At 38.1% G+C, this 24,898-nt stretch overlaps 1 protein-coding gene across 6 annotated transcripts in view; it reads right to left on the bottom strand.

Moving 5' to 3' along the window:
* LOC106071516 (solute carrier family 45 member 3-like) overlaps nucleotides 1-24,898 on the bottom strand; it is a 52,516-nt gene that overhangs the window by 18,558 nt on the left and 9,060 nt on the right. Inside the window, exon 1 of one of the 6 annotated variants that reach the window (XM_056043019.1) lies at nucleotides 22,776-23,028. The exons of 4 other annotated variants lie outside the window; for them this stretch is intronic. The gene's annotated coding sequence lies outside the window, so the exon portion shown is untranslated. Of the gene's footprint in view, nucleotides 1-1,686; nucleotides 2,638-22,775; nucleotides 23,029-24,898 lie in introns of those variants that run through there. One more of the 6 variants, XM_056043020.1, reaches the window with a different exon arrangement.

The raw sequence follows: 24,898 nt of genomic DNA, 5'->3' as shown, positions 1-24,898 counted from the left end.
AGTAGCCAACCAAGACTAACGACCCCCCCCCCCCCCCCGCCCGAAGCTTTTCCAATGTTTGGATATAGCTTCAAGGCAGCAGAAGTTTGGATTCAGGTGAGTAGCCAACCAAGACTAACGACCCCCCCCCCCGCCCGAAGCTTTTCCAATGTTTGGATATAGCTTCAAGGCAGCAGAAGTTTGGATTCAGGTGAGTAGCCAACCAAGACTAACGACCCCCCCCCCCGCCCGAAGCTTCGGTTTAGGTGCCACTTACCTGCCTTTATCCCTTCTCCAGCTAGCGACGACAGTTCCACAGGGCTCAATCTCTTATTCAAAGCCTCAAGAAAATAACTTTTCAGTAAAAAAAATTTTTTAAAAAATTCCTATAGTTTTGTGTTCCACGATGGTACAATTGCGCTACAGTTCACGCCTCCAGTGTTTGTTACTTTTAATAGTTGTAAAAATGGTGTTTTATGGAAAAACTGTTTTCATAATTTAGATTAAAAACATTTCCGAGGTTATTCCCGGTTGCAGTTGGTGAACTATTTACCGCAACAAATCATATGGCAGTTCACGCAATAATATAAAAAACTACTTGTTATATGCATACTAAATATATTTTTTCTCTTTAAAAAATAATAAATATTTTATTGTGTGTAAATATAGTACTTATTATAACAGAACTTACATAACTTAACAATACAAATATATTATAAACAAATTTTGACAAAAAATCTATAACCATTTACATAAATGTGTTAAAATTAGGGTAAATAGTCGTCTCCCCTACTAAAGAGCCATCCATGTTTGTTACTATTAATAGTAAATAGTTGTAAAAGTGGTGTATTTTTATGAAAAAACTGCTTGCATAAGTGATTTAAAAAATTAGATTTTTCGCTTTCAGAAAAGAAAAAAGTAGCCGTTGCATCAGAACTTTGAATGGTCTAAAGTCTAAAATATTGTCATGTCGGATTTTCACTATCTTTTCTAGTTTACGAGATCTAAACGGGTCGGACGGACGGACAGACAAAACTAATAGCGTATTTTTCCTTTCGGGGGCCTCTAAAAGAGAATATTCTTTACTCCGGCCTAATTCCCCCCCCCCCTTCTTTTCGAAATTCTGGTTACGCCCATGTATAAATCTACTCAGAGTATAGCAAATTGAAAATCTATATAGATCCAGACTTTAAAAGACAGTAGTCTAGACAAGAATACTGGATCTAGTTAGATATAATATTGATATTGTGTATTACTAACTTGTATAAGTATTATAAAGACATGTATATATTGTGACCAATGACTTCTATCAGAGTCCACAGGACAGGATGGTGAGGTGTCCCTGGACGTCTAGTTAGCGGTTCAGCTCTTTGCGGAGAACCTCACGTGACGTCTGCTCAAAATACAAAGACGTAAGCCAAATTTAATTTTAAGAAGATATTTTGACAAATTGTAACTGTCAAACCAGAGTTTTCCTGTGTGTTAATTAGATAGTATTTTTTTAAAATTTAATTATATACAAAAACTGTCATATTTCTAGGCAAATCGTTAGATCTCCGTGTCCAGCTCCTACCTTGTCCTCCACCCATGAAGAGTTAGCAAGCTAAACAAAGTGCCAAAAATAATTATCTGCTTTTAAAAATACATTCCACACTTCCGTATTCTGTACACCGGATCTAGCAAACATCCAATTATTACACATTTTACCTTCATTTATGAAAATGTACGATAATGTTCCTTAGACACACATTTTACAACGCTGGCCGATACACATTTCAGCTGACTGCGTTAGAGACACATAAAGTAGAGACCAATACGTATCAGGAGGAGGGTTGAGCCAGGGCTACAACGACCTTACACTAATTGTTGGGCTTAGTTTCCCCGAAGGTGCTTATAGAACCATCAAAGTGAACAGCATGATCTAATGTATTAAGTTAATGTATTAATCAATGCTCTCACACCTCTCCTCCCGCCCGCACCCTTCACTGGGTGAGTTGCACTAATGGAGAATCTATGCTTCACACAACCATAAACCATTCAGTCATCGTTGCTGCTTGGACATAGATTGAAGTACAGGTCACTCGCGTCTGCTTACATCAAGTTTGTGTGTTGAAATGCAGTTCGTGCATCTATTTCAAACAAAACAAAAAACATTTTTGCTCTTTCACTGAGCCTACCACGTGACTTTTTCGACCAATCTGAAACGCTCAGAAACAGACTAGGTTGTGTTCACCAGTTAGTAGCTTACAAGTACGGCCAGCACAAAGACTATCACTTGGAAAACGATTATCTACCTAGTCCTAAATCTCAATGCAAAAGATAACATTAAACACATTCAATCATCGATTCAATCATCAAATACATCTTACCATCAAATACATTCAGCCATCAAATACATCTTACCATCAAATACATTCAGCCATCAAATACATCTTACCATCAAATACATTCAGCCATCAAATACATTCAGCCATCAAAGACATTCAGCCATCAAATACATCTTACCATCAAATATATTCAGCCATCAAATACATCTTACCATCAAATATATTCAGCCATCAAATACATCTTACCATCAAATACATTCAGCCATCAAATACATCTTACCATCAAATTCATGTACAGGCAATGAACATAGAGTATTTCATTTTCTATCGGATCTGTTTCCTAGAGACTTACATCTACGGCGGAAAGAACTACATTTGGTTTTGGTGTAGGCGGTGTCCAGGAAGTGTTTTAGAGAGATAGAGAATCATTCGTGTTTGGCAGACAGTAAAATCAAATGTTAGAATCTCTTCCGTCTGTATATCGTGTTTACACCATTCTCTCCCCCCCCCCCTGAAATTCAAAGCGTTTCGTTGAGTTGGTTCAGATCATGAGCAAACAACAAATTCTGCAATCATACTTCCCATTGGCTTACACATTATTCATATAAGAACATTCACTTCTCAAATGTCAACACTCCAACAGAACACGTACACACAGAATTTAGTGTTTTTTTTGTTTTTTTTTGTTGAGTTATTGGCACATCTGCACAATTTAGGCCAATGCGTCAGAATCAGTCTCCCAACTTGTGCGTGACAGAAACAATACGTCGTAGTTAAGTTCTAGCTTTTAGAAATATAAGCTCAAATTTCAAGTTGCAATATTTTTATTTGTAATTTTAAAGAAAACATTTTTTGAGGACAACGTTTCTTTGTAGAAAGTTACGTTTAAAATGTAAATGTCTGATGAGAATACATTTTTAGATCTACAACAAAGTCATTGTGAGTGGACTCATGAAAAGCGTAAGACGTAATTATCTTCAATTTTTGAAGAAACGTCTGTAATTTATAAGATAAGATTGTAGACTAAAGAAATTGGCTGCAAGATAGCATAGTCTGGACCTCGAGTGGAGATGTTGGTCTCTAGGTTTGAGTCAATTATGATACTAAGAAAGATATACTAAACACTTAATAGAGCCAAACTAAACACTTAATAGAGCCAAACTAAAGACTTAATAGAGCCAAACTGAAGACTTAATAGAGCCAAACTGAAGACTTAATAGAGCCAAACTGAAGACTTAATAGAGCCAAACTGAACACTTAATAGAGCCAAACTGAAGACTTAATAGAGCCAAACTGAAGACTTAATAGAGCCAAACTGAAGACTTAATAGAGCCAAACTGAAGACTTAATAGAGCCAAACTGAAGACTTAATAGAGCCAAACTGAAGACTTAATAGAGCCAAACTGAAGACTTAATAGAGCCAAACTGAACACTTAATAGAGCCAAACTGAACACTTAATAGAGCCAAACTGAAGACTTAATAGAGCCAAACTGAACACTTAATAGAGCCAAACTGAACACTTAATAGAGCCAAACTGAAGACTTAATAGAGCCAAACTGAACACATAATAGAGCCAAACTGAACACTTAATAGAGCCAAACTGAAGACTTAATAGAGCCAAACTAAACACTTAATAGAGCCAAACTGAGCACTTAATAGAGCCAAACAAACACTTAATAGAGCCAAACTGAACACTTAATAGAGCCAAACTGAAGACTTAATAGAGCCAAACTGAAGACTTAATAGAGCCAAACTGAACACTTAATAGAGCCAAACTGAACACTTAATAGAGCCAAACTGAACACTTAATAGAGCCAAACTGAACACTTAATAGAGCCAAACTGAACACTTAATAGAGCCAAACTGAACACTTAATAGAGCCAAACTGAACACTTAATAGAGCCAAACTGAACACTTAATAGAGCCAAACTGAAGACTTAATAGAGCCAAACTGAAGACTTAATAGAGCCAAACTGAAGACTTAATAGAGCCAAACTGAAGACTTAATAGAGCCAAACTAAACACTTAATAGAGCCAAACTGAGCACTTAATAGAGCCAAACTAAACACTTAATAGAGCCAAACTAAACACTTAATAGAGCCAAACTAAACACTTAATAGGGCCAAACTAAACACTTAATAGAGCCAAACTGAACACTTAATAGAGCCAAACTAAACACTTAATAGAGCCAAACTGAAGACTTAATAGAGCCAAACTGAACTGGAGGATTCAACGAAGCAAAAACACAACATAACATCACTTATCACCTAGAGGATCCGTAAAGAGAAAAACACAACATGACATCACTTATCACCTAGAGGATCCGTAAAGAGAAAAACACAACATGACATCACTTATCACCTAGAGGATCCGTAAAGAGAAAAACACAACATGACATCACTTATCACCTAGAGGATCCGTAAAGAGAAAAACACAACATGACATCACTTATCACCTAGAGGATCCGTAAAGAGAAAAACACAACATGACATCACTTATCACCTAGAGGATCCGTAAAGAGAAAAACACAACAGGACAGCACTTATCACCTAGAGGATCCGTAAAGAGAAAAACACAACAGGACATCACTTATCACCTAGAGGATCCGTAAAGAGAAAAACACAACATGACATCACTTATCACCTAGAGGATCCGTAAAGAGAAAAACACAACATGACATCACTTATCACCTAGAGGACCCGTAAAGAGAAAAACACAACAGGACATCACTTATCACCTAGAGGATCCGTAAAGAGAAAAACACAACAGGACATCACTTATCACCTAGAGGATCCTTAAAGAGAAAAACACAACAGGACATCACTTATCACCTAGAGGATCCGTAAAGAGAAAAACACAACATGACATCACTTATCACCTAGAGGATCCGTAAAGAGAAAAACACAACATGACATCACTTATCACCTAGAGGATCCGTAAAGAGAAAAACACAACATGACATCACTTATCACCTAGAGGATCCGTAAAGAGAAAAACACAACATGACATCACTTATCACCTAGAAGATCCTTAAAGAGAAAAACACAACAGGACAGCACTTATCACCTAGAGGATCCGTAAAGAGAAAAACACAACAGGACATCACTTATCACCTAGAGGATCCGTAAAGAGAAAAACACAACAGGACAGCACTTATCACCTAGAGGATCTCTAAAGAGAGGAACAATGACAAGCACTTATCACCTAGAAGATCCATAACGAGAAAAACACAACAGGACATCACTTATCACCTAGAGGATCCGTAAAGAGAAAAACACAACAGGACAGCACTTATCACCTAGAGGATCCGTAAAGAGAAAAACACAACATGACATCACTTATCACCTAGAGGATCCGTAAAGAGAAAAACACAACAGGACATCACTTATCACCTAGAGCCGGGGTCGGCAACCTGCGGCTCGCGAGCCACATGCGGCTCTTTGGATGTGAAGCTGCGGCTCTTTAGTTCCATACGCAAATATTATTTATTTTATCGAAACGAAGAATAGGCACCGATTCTATCTCTCAGCCTTATAACACCCCCCATTACACGCGTCGTCAGTGTCGTTAGTCGTCGGAAGCTCTCAAATGACGCCGTCGTTGGGTGTTTCTATGTAGGTTTTAATTTGCTTTCGACGAAAGACGAAACGACATCTTCACTACGTGCTTTGACTGTGACGTATAGTTTGTTGTTTCAAGTAAATGAGTTAGAAGCCAATGATCTTTTCAAAGTTAGAAGCAATCTACAAGTAATGCTAATCTGGCAAGCTTTGCGGTACCAATTGAAATTGCCCAAAAAGGCAAACCATTTTCAGATGGTGAGTATGTCAAAGACTGCTTCCTAAGTGCGTCTGAAGAACTGTTTCGTGGTTTAAAAAAAAAAAACAGAAACCTTGGGGAAAAAAAATCCGAAAGATTTGCCACTATCCGCTAAAACAGTACAAGATAGAATAGCTAAAATATCTTCAAATGTAACATATTTCCAGATGGAAGATATTCAACTTTCTTCTGCCTTATCACTTGCTAGTCTTGCGGCATAAAAGGCACGGCACAAGTTGCCCATTTTGTCTGGTAAATGTCTTCTCTTAAGGTCCTAAAGAAGATCTTCCAGGATTGCTACTCTCATGACAAACTAGAGGGGAAGATAGAGCAAATGCCGTGCAGAAATGCCTTGAAGACAATAAGATCGAGTTAAATAAAATCGTTTAAACAGCAACTGATGGAGCCAGAAGTATGACAGGAAAAATTAAGGAGCGACTACGATTCTTCGAGTCAAATAAACCACCAAATTCTTACATTCCACATACACCAAGAAGCGCTTTGCGCCCAAATATTTATGGCCGAAATAGTTCAGGTTATAAATTTGATAATCAGGATGGTAAATATCATCTTATCAAAAGCACTCTATCATCTTCAGTTTAAGTTTAAAGAAGTCTTTAACGAGATGGAGACACAGTATTCCGACATCCTTCTTTACAATGAAGTGCGATGGCTTGAGGCGGTTTGCTTTGTGATTGAATTAAATAAATACATTCCTAAATGAAAAAATCATTAATCACCCTGAATAAGAGAACGACAAATGGTGCAACTATTGACACAAATTACTTCAGCACAGTTATAAAAAAAAATCATAGATGAATTTCTTGACAGATTTGAGTAGTTCAACAAAACTATTCTAGCATTGCTAATAAATCCTCTCAACACAAATCGTAACGAAATCCACATTGAGCCTTTTGGAATTGATACTGGATCCCTAGAAATTCAATTGATCGATTTAAAAAGTAAAACTTTGTTGAGTTGAAAATTTACAGTCAAAAAGCAAGTTGGAAAAGTTGGTTCAGAAATGTATGTACAAATGTGACAACTTTAAAAGAAATGTCTCCAGTTGAGGCACTTAGCCTATATTCGACGCATGGAATAGTCTTCCAGAATGCTACAGTGAGGTAAAGTTGGCATTTGACGTACTGATTATCTCCGGATCGACATACTCGTGCTAGCAAGTGTTATATTCATATATAAATAAAAGTACAGTAAGAAGTCAACTAACAAACGAAAATTTAGACTCGTGTTTGAAACTAAAAACAAATTATGAGCCAAATGTATCCAAACTTTCTAAAACTATGCAAAGCCAACCTCCCATTGAATTTTCTCAATTGTTTGTTATTGAAGTACAAGTTAGTGTTGTAAGTAAATGTTTAACTGCTTTGGTTGTTACCGAAGGAAAAAATAATTATCAAATAAAACCATATATATATTATCTTATTTGGTGTGGAAAAACACGTATATATAATTAATATATTCGTTTTTGTTAAATTAAAAACTTAATTGTGTGAGTACTATTTTTTTTGGCAAGAAAAAAAATTGTGGCTCTTTAAAAACTTTAAAATTTGGTTAATTGCAATTTTTGGCTCTTTTGACTCAAAAGGTTGCCGACCCCTGACCTAGAGGATCCGTAAAGAGAAAAACACAACAGTACATCACGTATCACCTAGAGGATCCGTAAAGAGAAAAACACAACAGGACATCACTTATCACCTAGAGGATCCGTAAAGAGAAAAACACAGCAGGACAGCGCTTATCACCTAGAAGATCCATAACGAGAAAAACACAACAGGACAGCACTTATCACCTAGAGGATCTCTAAAGAGAGGAACAATGACAAGTTTCAAATGAAGAACTAGATCTAATGCAAAACTTTTAGAGAAAGTCTAATGTATATCCCAAGCTTTAAACTGACCCGTTATAAGCATTGGTAGAATATTCTACTCACTTTGTTTTCAACAAAACTTTTAAAGAACACAATTTATCTCATGGGCCTGATGGCTGAGAATAAAAGCAACTGAGATTCCGAATCGAGGCATTGAGTTCGAATCCCGGTAAAGAGTCGCATTTAGAAAGTTTTAGGACGCCCTCAAAGTAATGGTGGATAGTTGTTGAGGTGGCTAGGTGACACCATTGTTACTCGTCAGCGTAAGATATATTTAAAAGAAACATTTAAAAAGAGCCCAATATATCTTACGATGCATTCCCCCCCCCCCCGGCCACGGGTCTAAACAGAACTGGGCATTAGGTGCCAGCTAAACGCTATTTACCAGGACAAGTGTTGATGCTTCAAGCCAGAGTGTTAATGACATCTTAGTAAAGCAGCAGCCTTGCAGATACATTAGGACTCCTCTCCCCACCCCTAGAATTCAAAGTTTCATACATAGAAAAGAACAAAGTTTCATTCCGCTACAGTTCTACACCAGTACTTTGAGTGGCACTCTTTTGTCCTCACCTGACCGTGAATGGATCGATAGTTGTGTCCGCTTTAATGCGCGCTAGGTTTTTTTTTGTTTCTTCTTTGCTATTAATGAGTCTCTCTCTAGGGTCTAAACAATAATGCACACACGTGGAACTAAAACTGTCAAGCAAATAGAGACCCACTGTTAGAAATCAGATGAAAGACTTGTGGGCATGTTTATTAGTTGTCAATAGCAACTTTGACATTTGACCTTTTTAAAAATCATTGTGCCAACTTATTCTGGTTTGTTTTTTGATGGTCAACGAAGCTGCTGTATATTAACTTACTACAGAAAGTTTTGAGGTAGACCTCAAGTCAACATCAAGTTTGTTGATCGATATAAAACACATTCTACACATTGAAGTGAGGTCAAGTAAACAAATGGGAAAGTTTGTCGACTTGAACAAGTAGCAAATGTGAAACTCAACAGATGGAAGGAAATAAGCTTCAAGTCTTGTAACGTTTCTCTTGACATTGGGAAGACAAATGTTCTGCCCAATTCTCTAGACACAAATGTTCTGCCCAATTCTCTAGACACAAATGTTCTGCCCAATTCTCTAGACACAAATGTTCTGCCCAATTCTCTAGACACAAATGTTCTGCCCAATTCTCTAGACACAAATTCACACAATGAAAGTACACTAGTTCACTTATATACTGATTGGACTTTTACAAAACGACAACAATGAGCATCATACGTTACTGCGGGACTGTTGTTGTAGGCGTAGTGGAGATAATGTAGAACGGTAGAATCAAAGTCATTAGTATTCAAAAGGCTATATAGAGTTAACAGGTTACGTAGAGTTAACAGGTTATGTAGAATTAACAGGCTATGTAGAGTTAACAGGTTACGTAGAGTTAACAGGTTATGTAGAATTAACAGGTTATGTAGAATTAACAGGTTATGTAGAATTAACAGGTTACGTAGAGTTAACAGGTTATGTAGAGTTAACAGGTTACGTAGAGTTAACAGGTTATGTAGAATTAACAGGCTATGTAGAATTAACAGGTTACGTAGAGTTAACAGGTTACGTAGAGTTAACAGGTTACGTAGAGTTAACAGGTTATGTAGAATTAACAGGTTACGTAGAGTTAACAGGTTATGTAGAGTTAACAGGTTACGTAGAGTTAACAGGTTATGTAGAATTAACAGGCTATGTAGAGTTAACAGGTTATGTAGAATTAACAGGTTACGTAGAATTAACAGGTTACGTAGAGTTAACAGGTTACATAGAGTTAACAGGTTACGTAGAGTTAACAGGTTATGTAGAATTAACAGGTTACGTAGAGTTAATATGTTATATCAGGAAGTTGTTAAGAGCTGTTTAAGTCAGCCCATGGGCATTAGTTAGTATCAGACCATTTTGCACCAATCGAATGGCAATCTCCTCTCTATGCAACATTTGTCGAATTTGAAAAAGCTTTTGATAGTGTCGACAGAGAATCTATCTGGTCTGTAATGAGACATTATGGGATCCCAAATAAAATAGTAACCATAATCAAAAACCTTTATGATAGTTTCACCTGCCAAGTAACCCACTGTGGCAAGCTGTCAGAGGAATTTCCAGTCACAACAGAAGTCAAACAGGAATATCTTCACTCCTGTTCCTTCTAGTATTGGATTGGGTCACAAAACTCACCTGGAGGATCCATAAATAGATAAACACAACAGGACAGCACTTATCACCTGGAGGATCCATAAATAGATAAACATAACAGGACAGCACTTATCACCTGGAGGATCCATAAATAGATAAACACAACAGGACAACACTTATCACCTGGAGGATCCATAAATAGATAAACACAACAGGACAGCACTTATCACCTGGAGGATCCATAAATAGATAAACACAACAGGACAACACTTATCACCTGGAGGATCCATAAATAGATAAACACAACAGGACAGCACTTATCACCTGGAGGATCCATAAATAGATAAACACAACAGGACAGCACTTATCACCTGGAGGATCCATAAATAGATAAACACAACAGGACAGCACTTATCACCTGGAGGATCCATAAATAGATAAACACAACAGGACAGCACTTATCACCTGGAGGATCCATAAATAGATAAACACAACAGGACAGCACTTATCACCTGGAGGATCCATAAATAGATAAACACAACAGGACAGCACTTATCACCTGGAGGATCCATAAATAGATAAACACAACAGGACAGCACTTATCACCTGGAGGATCCATAAAGAAAAAATACAAAACAGGATCACAATGGCTATTGGGCCCCATGATGACCTTCTGACCACTGTCAAATAACGCAAGTTAGGATTGCGCATCATGTAATAAGTGTCACGTCCCTGATGACACCTCATAGAGTTTTGTGACTGTAGTTTGCTTTAATTTTATACTGAAGAGGTGGTTTTCAAACCACCTGGAGGGGGATTTTAAACTCAAACCCCCCCTTGACAAGTTAAAGCAAAAAAAAAAAATCTGTCACAAAATCCCCCATGAATCCAATCACTCATGGGCGTAGCCAGGGGGGGGGGTCCAACCCCCCCCCCCCCTGCCGGCGGATCGGAATTTAGTGACTGATTTTTTGCTTTGATTCTATTTATTTTAGGTGAGATTTTAATACTAAACCTTCACTTGCCCCAGCGAAGCCAAGGTGGTTTTCAGTTTAAAACCCCTACCAGGGGCTTTTGCAGTCAAATCCCCCTCTTCTATAAAACAAAACCGAAAAAAAAAGAATGCAAACGAAAATCCCCAATTTCCAAGAGCACAGCTAACGAAAATTTTGATTATTAACCCCCCTCTGAAATTAGCGATAAACCCCCTCTTCAGCGGGATTTGAAGCTAAAAAATACCTCTTCCATATAAAAAAAAAAGCAAATTACACACTTAAAATGCTATGATCGTATCCATAGGGGGTTTTGAGTTTAAACATCCCTTCAGCGGCTTTTGAAGCTAAAAAATACCTCTTCAATATAAAAAAAGAAAATTACACACTCAAAATTCTATGAGCGTCGCCAAGTCAAGGGGGGGGGTTGAGTTTAAACCCTCTCCTGAAGAGTTTTTTTTTTTTAAAGTTTAAAACCCCTCCAGAAGGTTTTGAGTTTAAATACCCCCATACAGAAAGTTTTGAGGTTGAAAACCTCTCTCTTCAATTTTATTCTAAAGCAAACTACAGTCACCAAATTCTAATGGGGTTTTGAATTTAAAAAAAAATAAAATAAACCTCCCCAGATTTTTTAGTTCAACCCTTCTCGACATGATTTTGACCTTTTTGATATAAAATCTACAGCAAACTTACAGTCACCTAATTCCAAGCGCGTAGCCATAGAGGTTACACATTTCTACCAGTGGCTGGCCTGCACTAATAAAGTGCAGTGAAAAGTCATCTGCCGAAATTGAAAAAGTCAAAATGTGTCTCAACAAAGATGGCTAAGACGGATTTTACGAGTCAGTTATAGAGATCGGGTCTCAATCAAGGAAATCCTATGCCGAACTGGGAGTCGACCCCTTAGTAAGGTTGTGACAGTAATAGCAGGATTATGCACTGTAGATACCTTAGAATATGCATTTTGTTGGTTTTTGATACAGGATATAGTGCTTGGCTTCGCCCCGCGCTCCCCCAGACCCCTTTGCTGGCAATGGCGGGGAGTCTACAATATTCCAACTCCAGGAAGAACCTATTCTAGGCTACAATAAACGTCTTCCGAAAGAAGGAAGGGATTAATTATGTACATACACCCAAGCACACACATTTTTTTCGGGGGGGGGGGGAACCCCTTACCCCGAAAAAAATCCTGGCTACGCTCATGCAATCACTTACTAAATCTCCCTCAATTACTTATACATTACTAGGCCACTGTTTCAGCAGTAAATGTCACACACATCTTTATTGAAACAACGTCGATGTCAAGAGAAATCATTGAGTGTATCAGCTCAAGGGAGAGAACTGATATTAGAACCGCTGTTTCAATACATAGCCGCGTGGCAATCATTGACCATCTGATAAAGTGCATGACGTCACGCGTATACGAGTTAAGGTTTTTTTTTTCCAGTAAGAAGTAGAAGACGACACGGGGGTGGGGGGTGGTAGTCCATTTGATCTTTTAATCATCTTTATCTTTCAATCTAGGTCGCCTCTTGGGCCAGAATTTCAATGTGTTAGTGAGTAAAATAAGGGAGTAGGGCGGTGTCATGTCTTACACAAGTAGAGAGGTGTGGCTTAAGAGAAGGGGAGGTGTGGATTACCGTTTCAAATCTATTTTGAAAAGCTCTGATTGATCTACCAACTGACTTATCACTAAGTCTGACTTGAAAAGAGGTATTGTAAAAATCCTACAAATTCTCACAGTGAATGTGAGGCAAATATTAATTTAGATCTAAATTTTTTTTTTAATACTTCAATTTTTTTTTTTAAATTAACAGTTGATGTTTATCTGGGAAATTCAAATTTGGCTAAAAAAACAACAACAACGTGGCATAGTCAACCGTAGTGTACTGAGATGTTTATTAAATTTTAAGTTGCTTTCAGTTTATTGACAGAATATCCAAGCTTTGCTTATATTTATTTTACGTAAATCTAATATAGAATACATCTAGATCTAGAAGTAGACCTTAAGAGTTCTCTATAAGATGTATAGTTAGACCACGATCTAGATGCCTACAATAAATAATTACACAGTCGTAGCTTTCTTAGAAGGAAGAACACAAAATGGGAGAGATCCACGACTAAATAAACGATACAGAGCCTGGGAGAAAATCAACGGGCGTAGCCGGTGTGGAATGCTAGTAATATCTAAAGGTACCCCTTTCAGACCTTACAATTTATGGTGGCAGATGATGTACAATTCATCTGCTTCTATGCTTCTATTTGTGTGTTAGAGAACTGCCGATCAACCTTTGTGTGACCTCGATGCAAAACCACTGCCTTGGTAAACCATAGATCAAATCAACACTATATCGATATAACTCAAAGCATGAGACTCCAAGATCAGACTATGCTTCTTGAACAGACCATTGGGTCATGGACTTGAATACATTGGAGATATATATATATATATATGAGAATTTAAAAAAAAAAGCAGTTTCTCAAACTTCGGCGAAAATATAAAAAAATATTTAAAAAAACCCAGTCATGTTGAGGCCTTTGCCTTTGGGGTTCGCCAAAAGCGTTTTCTCGCATTCTTCGCCGCAGAAACGTATTCTCTTGACGTCCACATCTCATTATTCATCCAATTAAAAAAGGACCTTTCGAATAATGTTTTACTTAAAAATATTGTAATATCAATTTATAGGCCCTTACTACATTGCAAATACAACCGATCTGTTCCTTGAAAAGATAAGATACCCCTCAGATTTAGATAAAGGATCGCCGCATTAAGGATCGCCGCCGAAAAAAAAAATCATTCGAAGAATAATATTTTTTTAAACACGCTCATTTGTAAGTGATACATTTTGTTCACTAGCTGCATGTGTGTAACTTGGTTTGTTACAGAACTATATTCAACGCTCTAAACAAAAAAGTGGGAGGAGAAATGAAGTGAATCAATTAGATTCTACTCAAAATTTTCTGCATTTTTAGGATTCAAGCACAAATTGTGAGTTATAGTCCCAAATTTATTGAACTAGAAAAATAGCAGATTGAGTAAAGGTGGTGAAAAAGCGACAAGGAAAAGAACTCATCTCAATTGTTACTCTTATACTGACAAAAAGGTATGAATTCTAAATTTTCCAAAACAAAGTCTTTCTTAAAATAATTATGATAAATTCATGTGCAATGACATAAACTCTGTCGCCATATTTGACTATTCTGTTTTAAAACGTCATGTTTTCATCTGTGAAGGGGTGGGGGCGGTAGAGTAAAACAATTAATCCTCGCTCCTTTTTTTATAATAGCTGCTCATGATTGCATTTGGCATTAAAGAATAGGGGTGAGGTGACTCGATATAAGAATTTAATTTATAGCATATATAAATTATATTAGTGACAGATTTTTGAAAAAAATTAGTAATTTCTTAACTAAAATACAAAAAGAAAAAGTATTGGTTTGTCCGATGGGTACCACCTGGTACAACCCTTTTTCATTTTATATTTACGAATAATAAAATTTGAGATTAGAGTGTGATGCGACATAATATAAAAATAGGTTCAAGTATCAATTTGTAGCCAATATTATATAGATATTCAACTAATTTTGTTTACTAACTATGATTTCTCCATATATCGCTACTACCGCCCCCCATGGATCCGCCAGTGAGATGACCTGATGGTTAAAATAGTAAGACTCGGGAGGGGGGGGGGGGAGAAGATGTTACGGCCAAGTCACAGGACGATCCACCTACAGGGCACATGGCAGAAAAAAAAATGACTGAGAGAGAATCACACATCTACTTCGATGCAGAATGACAATCTAGTTCGATGCAGATCGACAGCTAGTGCCTTCCACTGAATCGACTCGCCACAGCCTCATATCTACAACGAAGAAATGCCCTTGTAACTTAGCGAACTGGTCACTCCATATGTCCCTTGGTGAGTTCCATGGACCAAAGGTATGGAACTCGCTCCCCATTGATCTCAACCAAACATGTTTCACTACATTCAAGAAGAACATTAGAACCTGTCGGTACAAAACTTGTTTAGATTAGCTTTTCCTTTTAATTCTCGTGTTTATATTTGTTATGTTACCGTTGCACCAAGAGCCTACATTATGTATGTTATGTTACCATTGCACCAAGAGCCTACATTATGTTTGTTATGTTACCATTGCACCAAGAGCCTACATTATGTATGTTATGTTACCATTGCACCAAGAGCCTACATTATGTTTGTTATGTTACCATTGCGCCACGAGCCTACATTATGTATGTTATGTTACCATTGCACCAAGAGCCTACATTATGTTTGTTATGTTACCATTGCGCCACGAGCCTACATTATGTATGTTATGTTACCATTGTGCAACGAGCCTACATTATGTATGTTATGTTACCATTGCACCAAGAGCCTACATTATGTTTGTTATGTTACCATTGCGCCACGAGCCTACATTATGTATGTTATGTTACCATTGTGCCACGAGCCTACATTATGTATGTTATGTTACCATTGCGCCACGAGCCTACATTATGTATGTTATGTTACCGTTGCACCAAGAGCCTACATTATGTTTGTTATGTTACCATTGCACCAAGAGCCTACATTATGTTTGTTATGTTACCATTGCGCCACGAGCCTACATTATGTATGTTATGTTACCATTGCATAAAGAACCTACATTATGTTTGTTATGTTACCATTGCGCCACGAGCCTACATTATGTATGTTATGTTACCATTGTGCCACGAGCCTACATTATGTATGTTATGTTACCATTGCGCCACGAGCCTACATTATGTATGTTATGTTACCGTTGCACCAAGAGCCTACATTATGTTTGTTATGTTACCATTGCACCAAGAGCCTACATTATGTTTGTTATGTTACCATTGCGCCACGAGCCTACATTATGTATGTTATGTTACCATTGCACCAAGAACCTACATTATGTTTGTTATGTTACCATTGCGCCACGAGCCTACATTATGTATGTTATGTTACCGTTGCACCAAGAGCCTACATTATGTATGTTATGTTACCATTGCACCAAGAGCCTACATTATGTATGTTATGTTACCATTGCACCAAGAGCCTACATTATGTTTGTTATGTTACCATTGCGCCACGAGCCTACATTATGTATGTTATGTTACCATTGCACCAAGAGCCTACATTATGTTTGTTATGTTACCATTGCGCCACGAGCCTACATTATGTATGTTATGTTACCATTGTGCCACGAGCCTACATTATGTATGTTATGTTACCATTGCGCCACGAGCCTACATTATGTATGTTATGTTACCGTTGCACCAAGAGCCTACATTATGTTTGTTATGTTACCATTGCACCAAGAGCCTACATTATGTTTGTTATGTTACCATTGCGCCACGAGCCTACATTATGTATGTTATGTTACCATTGCACCAAGAACCTACATTATGTTTGTTATGTTACCATTGCGCCACGAGCCTACATTATGTATGTTATGTTACCATTGTGCCACGAGCCTACATTATGTATGTTATGTTACCATTGCGCCACGAGCCTACATTATGTATGTTATGTTACCGTTGCACCAAGAGCCTACATTATGTATGTTATGTTACCATTGCACCAAGAGCCTACATTATGTATGTTATGTTACCATTGCACCAAGAGCCTACATTATGTTTGTAATGTTACCATTGCGCCACGAGCCTACATTATGTATGTTATGTTACCATTGCACCAAGAGCCTACATTATGTTTGTTATGTTACCATTGCGCCACGAGCCTACATTATGTATGTTATGTTACCATTGCGCCAAGAGCCTACATTATGTATGTTATGTTACTATTGCGCCACAAGCCTACATTATGTATGTTATGTTATCATTGCACCAAGAGTCTACATTATGTTTGTTATGTTACCATTGCGCCACAAGCCTACATTATGTATGTTATGTTATCATTGCGCCACAAGCCTACATTATGTTTGTTATGTTACTATTGCGCCACAAGCCTACATTATGTTTGTTATGTTACTATTGCACCAAGAGCCTACATTATGTATGTTATGTTACTATTGCACCACGAGCCTACATTATGTATGTTATGTTACCATTGCGCCACGAGCCTACATTATGTATGTTATGTTACCGTTGCACCAAGAGCCTACATTATGTATGTTATGTTACCATTGCACCAAGAGCCTACATTATGTATGTTATGTTACCATTGCACCAAGAGCCTACATTATGTTTGTAATGTTACCATTGCGCCACGAGCCTACATTATGTATGTTATGTTACCATTGCACCAAGAGCCTACATTATGTTTGTTATGTTACCATTGCGCCACGAGCCTACATTATGTATGTTATGTTACCATTGCGCCAAGAGCCTACATTATGTATGTTATGTTACTATTGCGCCACAAGCCTACATTATGTATGTTATGTTATCATTGCACCAAGAGTCTACATTATGTTTGTTATGTTACCATTGCGCCACAAGCCTACATTATGTATGTTATGTTATCATTGCGCCACAAGCCTACATTATGTTTGTTATGTTACTATTGCGCCACAAGCCTACATTATGTTTGTTATGTTACTATTGCACCAAGAGCCTACATTATGTATGTTATGTTACTATTGCACCACGAGCCTACATTATGTATGTTATGTTACTATTGCGCCACGAGCCTACATTATGTTTGTTATGTTACTATTGCACCAAGAGCCTACATTATGTTTGTTATGTTACCATTGCGCCACGAGCCTACATTATGTATGTTATGTTACCATTGCGCCACGAGCCTACATTATGTATGTTATGTTACCATTGCGCCACGAGCCTACATTATGTATGTTATGTTACCATTGCGCCACGAGCCTACATTATGTATGTTATGTTATCATTGCGCCACAAGCCTACATTATGTTTGTTATGTTACTATTGCGCCACAAGCCTACATTATGTTTGTTATGTTACTATTGCACCAAGAGCCTACATTATGTATGTTATGTTACTATTGCACCACGAGCCTACATTATGTATGTTATGTTACTATTGCGCCACGAGCCTACATTATGTTTGTTATGTTACTATTGCACCAAGAGCCTACATTATGTTTGTTATGTTACCATTGCACCAAGAGCCTACATTATGTATGTTATGTTACTATTGCGCCACGAGCCTACATTATGTATGTTATGTTACCATTGCGCCACAAGCCTACATTATGTATGTTATGTTATCATTGCGCCACAAGCCTACATTATGTTTGTTATGTTACTATTGCGCCACAAGCCTACATTATGTATGTTATGTTACTATTGCGCCACAAGCCTACATTATGTATGTTATGTTACTATTGCTCCACGAGCCTACATTATGTATGTTATGTTACCATTGCGCCACGAGCCTACATTATGTATGTTATGTTACCATTGCACCAAGAGCCTACATTATGTTTGTTATGTTACCATTGCGCCACGAGCCTACATTATGTATGTTATGTTACCATTGTGCCACGAGCCTACATTATGTATGTTATGTTACCATTGCACCAAGAGCCTACATTATGTTTGTTATGTTACCATTGCGCCACGAGCCTACATTATATATGTTATGTTACCGTTGCACCAAGAGCCTACATTATGTTTGTTATGTTACCATTGCACCAAGAGCCTACATTATGTTTGTTATGTTACCATTGCGCCACAAGCCTACATTATGTATGTTATGTTACCATTGCACCAAGAGCCTACATTATGTTTGTTATGTTACCATTGCGCCACGAGCCTACATTATGTATGTTATGTTACCATTGTGCCACGAGCCTACATTATGTATGTTATGTTACCATTGCGCCACAAGCCTACATTATGTATGTTATGTTACTATTGCGCCACGAGCCTACATTATGTATGTTATGATTGCACCAAGAGTCTACATTATGTATGTTATGTTACTATTGCGCCACGAGCCTACATTATGTATGTTATGTTACTATTGCGCCAAAAGCCTACATTATGTATGTTATGTTACTATTGCGCCACGAGCCTACATTATGTTTGTTATGTTACTATTGCACCAAGAGCCTACATTATGTTTGTTATGTTACCATTGCGCCACGAGCCTACATTATGTATGTTATGTTACCATTGCGCCACGAGCCTACATTATGTATGTTATGTTACCATTGCGCCACGAGCCTACATTATGTATGTTATGTTACCATTGCGCCACGAGCCTACATTATGTATGTTATGTTACCATTGCGCCACGAGCCTACATTATGTATGTTATGTTACCATTGCGCCACGAGCCTACATTATGTATGTTATGTTACCATTGCGCCACGAGCCTACATTATGTATGTTAACAGCGCTATATAAACTCAATAATGATTCAATGACATAGCTGATGAACACTTCCAAAGGTCTGTACACGGGATACACCAGCCATCTATTTCTAGTTATCCGCCATAGATACACCTCTCCATTAGTTTGAATAGGACATAGATTACTAAATGAATTTTGTAACAAACACGAGGCTGAAAGTTGTAAACAAAACAAAAAAAACAACAACAACAGCAACTTATTGTTAATCTTTACTTGCATCATAGTAGCATGAAACCAGCGCCATACAGCTCAATTCAACTTCTAGGGCTCTAGAACATCTGAGATGATGAAGATAAAACCACACTTACATGAAGGTAAAACCACACTTACATGAATGTAAAACCACACTTACATGAAGGTAAAACTACACTTACATGAAGGTAAAACCACACTTACATGAAGGTAAAACTACACTTACATGAAGGTAAAACCACACTTACATGAAGGTAAAACTACACTTACATGAAGGTAAAACTACACTTACATGAAGGTAAAACTACACTTACATGAAGGTAAAACCACAATTACATGAAGGTAAAACTACACTTACATGAAGGTAAAACTACACTTACATGAAGGTAAAACTACACTTACATGAAGGTAAAACCAAATTTACATGAAGGTAAAACCACACTTACATGAAGGTAAAAAATCTCTTGCCACACTTTACTGCACTCACAAACAGGTTTTACATTTCACCGACCTCAGTCACAGTGGAGGGAGGGATCGAATCATTGTAATGGACAGAATAGCAATAAACTGTGACCTCCTTGGAGGCTACTAATAAACATAAATGTTACATATAGAATGACAGAACAGGGTACATAATTTGTATGCATAATTAAGAGAAAAGTGTCAATTAAATATGGCGGATAAATAGAGGCCTGGTAGCACCTGCCCTGGTCGGAGAAATCTATTTACGTTCTCAGAAATAAAATATTTATATAAAAAATGAGTGTCTTTAAATGTCAAACGCCGGCATTATTCATTATATCAGAATATTTACGAATAAACTACTCGATCTACGTTCTACTACGGTCCATAAACAACTGGTTCATTGACATTCGGTTCACAAAATATAGTTCCCAGGGGCCACCAGGGCTATAGGTTCACCGTTCAACTGCTAGGTTCAAATCAGCGTAATGATAAATACATTTTATGACTTTTATATAGCGCTACTTTCATGCTTATAGCATGCTCAGAGCGCTTTGGTCCAATCTCATTTGTGGACCACTGGGTGGATGGGGTATCTGGGAGAAGGTTAGACGCTCAGTAAACACAACTCTGCTCGAATCGGGTGTCGAACCTCGAGCCCCATTCATAGTTAGTCATCAAGTGCAAGCGTATTTGGCATCTCGACCACGTTTCCCACTGATACTAAATTTGTTTTGTTTTCTAGTGTTGGTGCGTACCTTTGTGTCTCGTCCACGTTTTGTGGGTGTACGTTGTTGTCCTCTTGTTTTCCCTGGTCGTGGTGTAGCTGTGGTTTACAGCGTGTAACCAGTTGAGGGGGGGGGGGCCAGTTAGGAACTAGTTTGAACTAGTGACTAAAACATGGATGAGATTCGATGCAGTTTGGGTCAGTATTGGTCGATATGTAGGTACCGCAGTGGCGTTTCGTACCGCAATGCTATGGGTTTACTGTTATCTATTAAACTGCATATTGTTGCAAATATTGTTATTATATTATAATGGTATTATATCTCGACATAATATCATGTATTCATTCATTATGCATTCACACAACGTGTTAACAGTTCAACTGTATCCTTATATTCATTATTCATATGATAAGTTCGAGTGCCTGACTGAGAGGCTCTGTCGGGGGGGGGGGGGGGGGAGGCCATCGAACGAGCATACCGATTTTTAACTATTACCTGACATCTAGATTCTAGCAGAGGCCCATTCAATTGCAATACCGAAACCCACATTGATCATAAGTTCATAACAACACTACACATCAAGGTTCGGTCATTATTTGTAGTTTCCAGATCTACAGTAGGTATCTTAAGGCGGGGTGTGTCGCCTGCTTCTGATTTATAGAACAAGGGGTATGCCCTAAACATGGTGACGTGGCTGGGTGGGAGGGAAGGGCTGTAACAAGATATGTCCTTCATTAGTGCTGGTGTGTGCGGCCTTACAAAGACCAATACCTTGTAGCTGACACATTTCTTTGCACCTTAGAAAGGGTGGGTGGCAGTCGGAATGAAGCACGCGTGTGTATTTGTGGGTGTGTGTGTGTGTAAACACGGGGACAGATTAAGACATTTAAAGGTACAGTGGTGATAAAAAAAAAACTAGGGGAAATGGAGGCTTAGGTGGGGTATTATGCCATGTCAAAATGTCATCAACGAAATCACCCTAACCGCCCTGTTCATGTGTCATCAACGAACTCACCCAAACAGCCCTGTTCATATGTCATCAACGAGCTCCCCCAAGCAGCCCTTTTCCTGTGTCATCAACGAACTCACCCAAACAGCGCTGTTCATATTTCATCACCAAGCTGCCCCAAGCAGCCCTTTTCCTGTGTCATCAACGAGATCCCCCAAGCAGCCCTGTTCATGTCATCACCAAGCTCCCCCAAGCAGCCCTTTTCCTGTGTCATCAACGAACTCACGGTCATCTAAACAGCCCTGTTTATATGCCATCAACGAACTCACCCAAACAGTCCTGTTCCTATGTCATCAACGAGATCCCCCAAGCAGCCCTGTTCATATGTCATCAACGAACTCACCCAAACAGCCCTGTTTATATGTTATCAACTAACTCACCCAAACAGCCCTGTTCATGTGTCATCAACGAGCTCCCCCAAGCAGCCCTGTTTATATGTTATCAACGAACTCACCCCAAGCAGCCCTGTTCCTGTGTCATCAACGAACTCAAACAGCCATGATAAGATATAAAAAAATATATCCAAACAGCCTTGTTCATGTCATCAATCAACTCACCCAAACAGCCCTGTTCATGTCAATGAATTCAACAGTTAAACAATATAACAATAGGATTGACTATGTAACAGTAAGTCTGTGCAGCATTAGGTCTTTACAACAGAAGGTCTCTACAGCAATAAATGTCTCCAACATCAGGACTCTGCGACAGTAGGTGTCTATGACAGTAGGTAGGTCTTTACAACATCAGGTCTCTATGGCAGTAGGTAGGTCTCTACAACACAAAGGCTATAAGGGACAGAACGATGTTTTGATTCCAAATGCTTACCTTTCAATGAACACCACCACTCACTTCACTGACTCCTTTGGCCTGGTTGGAAATACGTTTGCATTAATGGACGAGTTTATCCCGTGTCAGACATATTTTCAACATCTGACCTAAGGCCTACTTAAGTTAAAACATGTTCACTCTCTCTCTCTCTCTCTCTCTCTCCATATCTATCACAAGTTCTTTCTTCTCATTTTTCATCTTTCTACTTCTCGTTAATTCTCTTTTGTCTCCCCCCCCCCCCATTCCTCCTTCTATTTTAAATCTTCTAACTTCCGTACCGGCGAGGTGGGGCGAGGCATGAAAAAAGAGCACATGTTAGAGGGGGGGGGGGTCGAAGAAAGGTTTCTAAACACATATATAGACGGAAGTAATCAAATCGACACAAAAAATGAAAGCAACTATTCTATAAGTAAGGCCAACACACTTTTACGTCAACGTTCTCTGTCCATTGGACTGCTCCATCTCTACCTTACCCCGCCCCCCCCCCCCTTTTTTTTTGTTTAAATTAGATTTCTAAATTTGTATTATTTGAGCTGTGAGTGGATCTTAGTTTTCATAGCTCAGTTGTGTAGCACTTGACCTAGATAGGGGAAGAAACCCTTGAAGGATTATGGGCATGCCATGGCTTGAATTGTACTGATGTGCACAAAATCCAAAACCAAACCAAATAGACGCTTAAAGACTTTTTTTTGTTTTTGCAAAGCTTCTATCAGCTCCCTGTGTCTGGTCCAAAGTTTGACCACTTCATTTCTCCCACACCCGTTCTCGGATCACATTGAAACTTTGCACATTTATTCATTGGCGTAGACAAGACACGAACCAATAAAAAAAATAATAAACCTATTGGTCAATTAATTACTGGTTATTAATTATATCGTTGATACCAACAAGGGAAATTAATCCTTAGGTATTCACAGATATGTCTAAATATGTCGGGTTTCGTCCCCTCAATTTCTCCAACACTCATTTTCGGATCAAGATGAAACGTTAAAACATTATTAATTGTATCTAACAAAACACGATTCAATTACAAAACTAACCAATTAATTACGGTATTGGTAATTAATTATTTTATTTGTTATCAAAAAGGGAATTAACTTCTACATTCTTGAGTGATATAATTATAAGTTAGGAGTTCTTCCCCTGAGATAGGCTTTGTTTTTTTTTTAAAGAATGTTTTATAATTCGCTTGTTTAACTCTCTTTCAATCGTATTATTGTATAAAGTGATTAATGAATGTGATTAATGAATGTGATTAATGAATGTGATTAACCTCCCCACCCCCCATCACTTTTTACTTTCAACTTGACACAAAATCTGAATAATAAATTGTTTCAACAAGGCGCAAATCCTAAATGTCACATGTGGCATAAAATTAACACCGCGACATCAAAAAATCACAAGAAAGTGACATCTTCATCTCATCGAGACATAAGCTGGGGGTGGAGGGTGGGTGGGAGAAGACAGGGGGATGCCCGCGGCGATCGTCGCTTGAGTGATTTTCAGATTTGACAAGGGCAGCCTGACACTAGGCCGACATTGCTGTTGTTTCTATCTTGTGTAGTGCAATGTCAGTGTGTGACCTGCAGCAGCACCTACATCTTTTCGATGAAGTTGTCTCGTAATAGAACATGTCCATGGTTGCCAATAACTAAATAAAATAACATCATAATCCATTGCTACTAAAACTAAACATCAATCGCAGATGAAGCAACAGATTTAGAAATTAGAATTGTGGACACTAAAAATGAACAGCCTTCTATTTCTTGCTGATGTTTATACAAACAAAGGATGTCACGGTAACGCACTTCTACGTATAACGCAACTACAACTTGATGGTAAGGTATTGTAAAGAAAAAAAAAGTCCCACCGCAGGAGTCCAGATAAATAGTATAAAACCACAAAACAACACAGTACCCTAATGTTTGTGTTTATTTTAAATAAGTCTACCACTAATGACAGCTGGCGTGTAGGTATGATGCGGTCAAAAAGAAATGTTAACGATTTCTAAAGGACGGAAATATTCTATCTGGCATGTTTTTAGGCAGGGATATAGTAGCTATGCATAATAGAACAGGAGCTGTATAACCTGTTCTCCAGACACTAAAGTCCCACAAGAG

The sequence above is a fragment of the Biomphalaria glabrata genome, chromosome 10 (assembly GCF_947242115.1).
Source record: "Biomphalaria glabrata chromosome 10, xgBioGlab47.1, whole genome shotgun sequence".
Classification (NCBI taxonomy): domain Eukaryota; kingdom Metazoa; phylum Mollusca; class Gastropoda; family Planorbidae; genus Biomphalaria; species Biomphalaria glabrata.
This window is presented reverse-complemented; position numbering and strand designations above follow the sequence as displayed.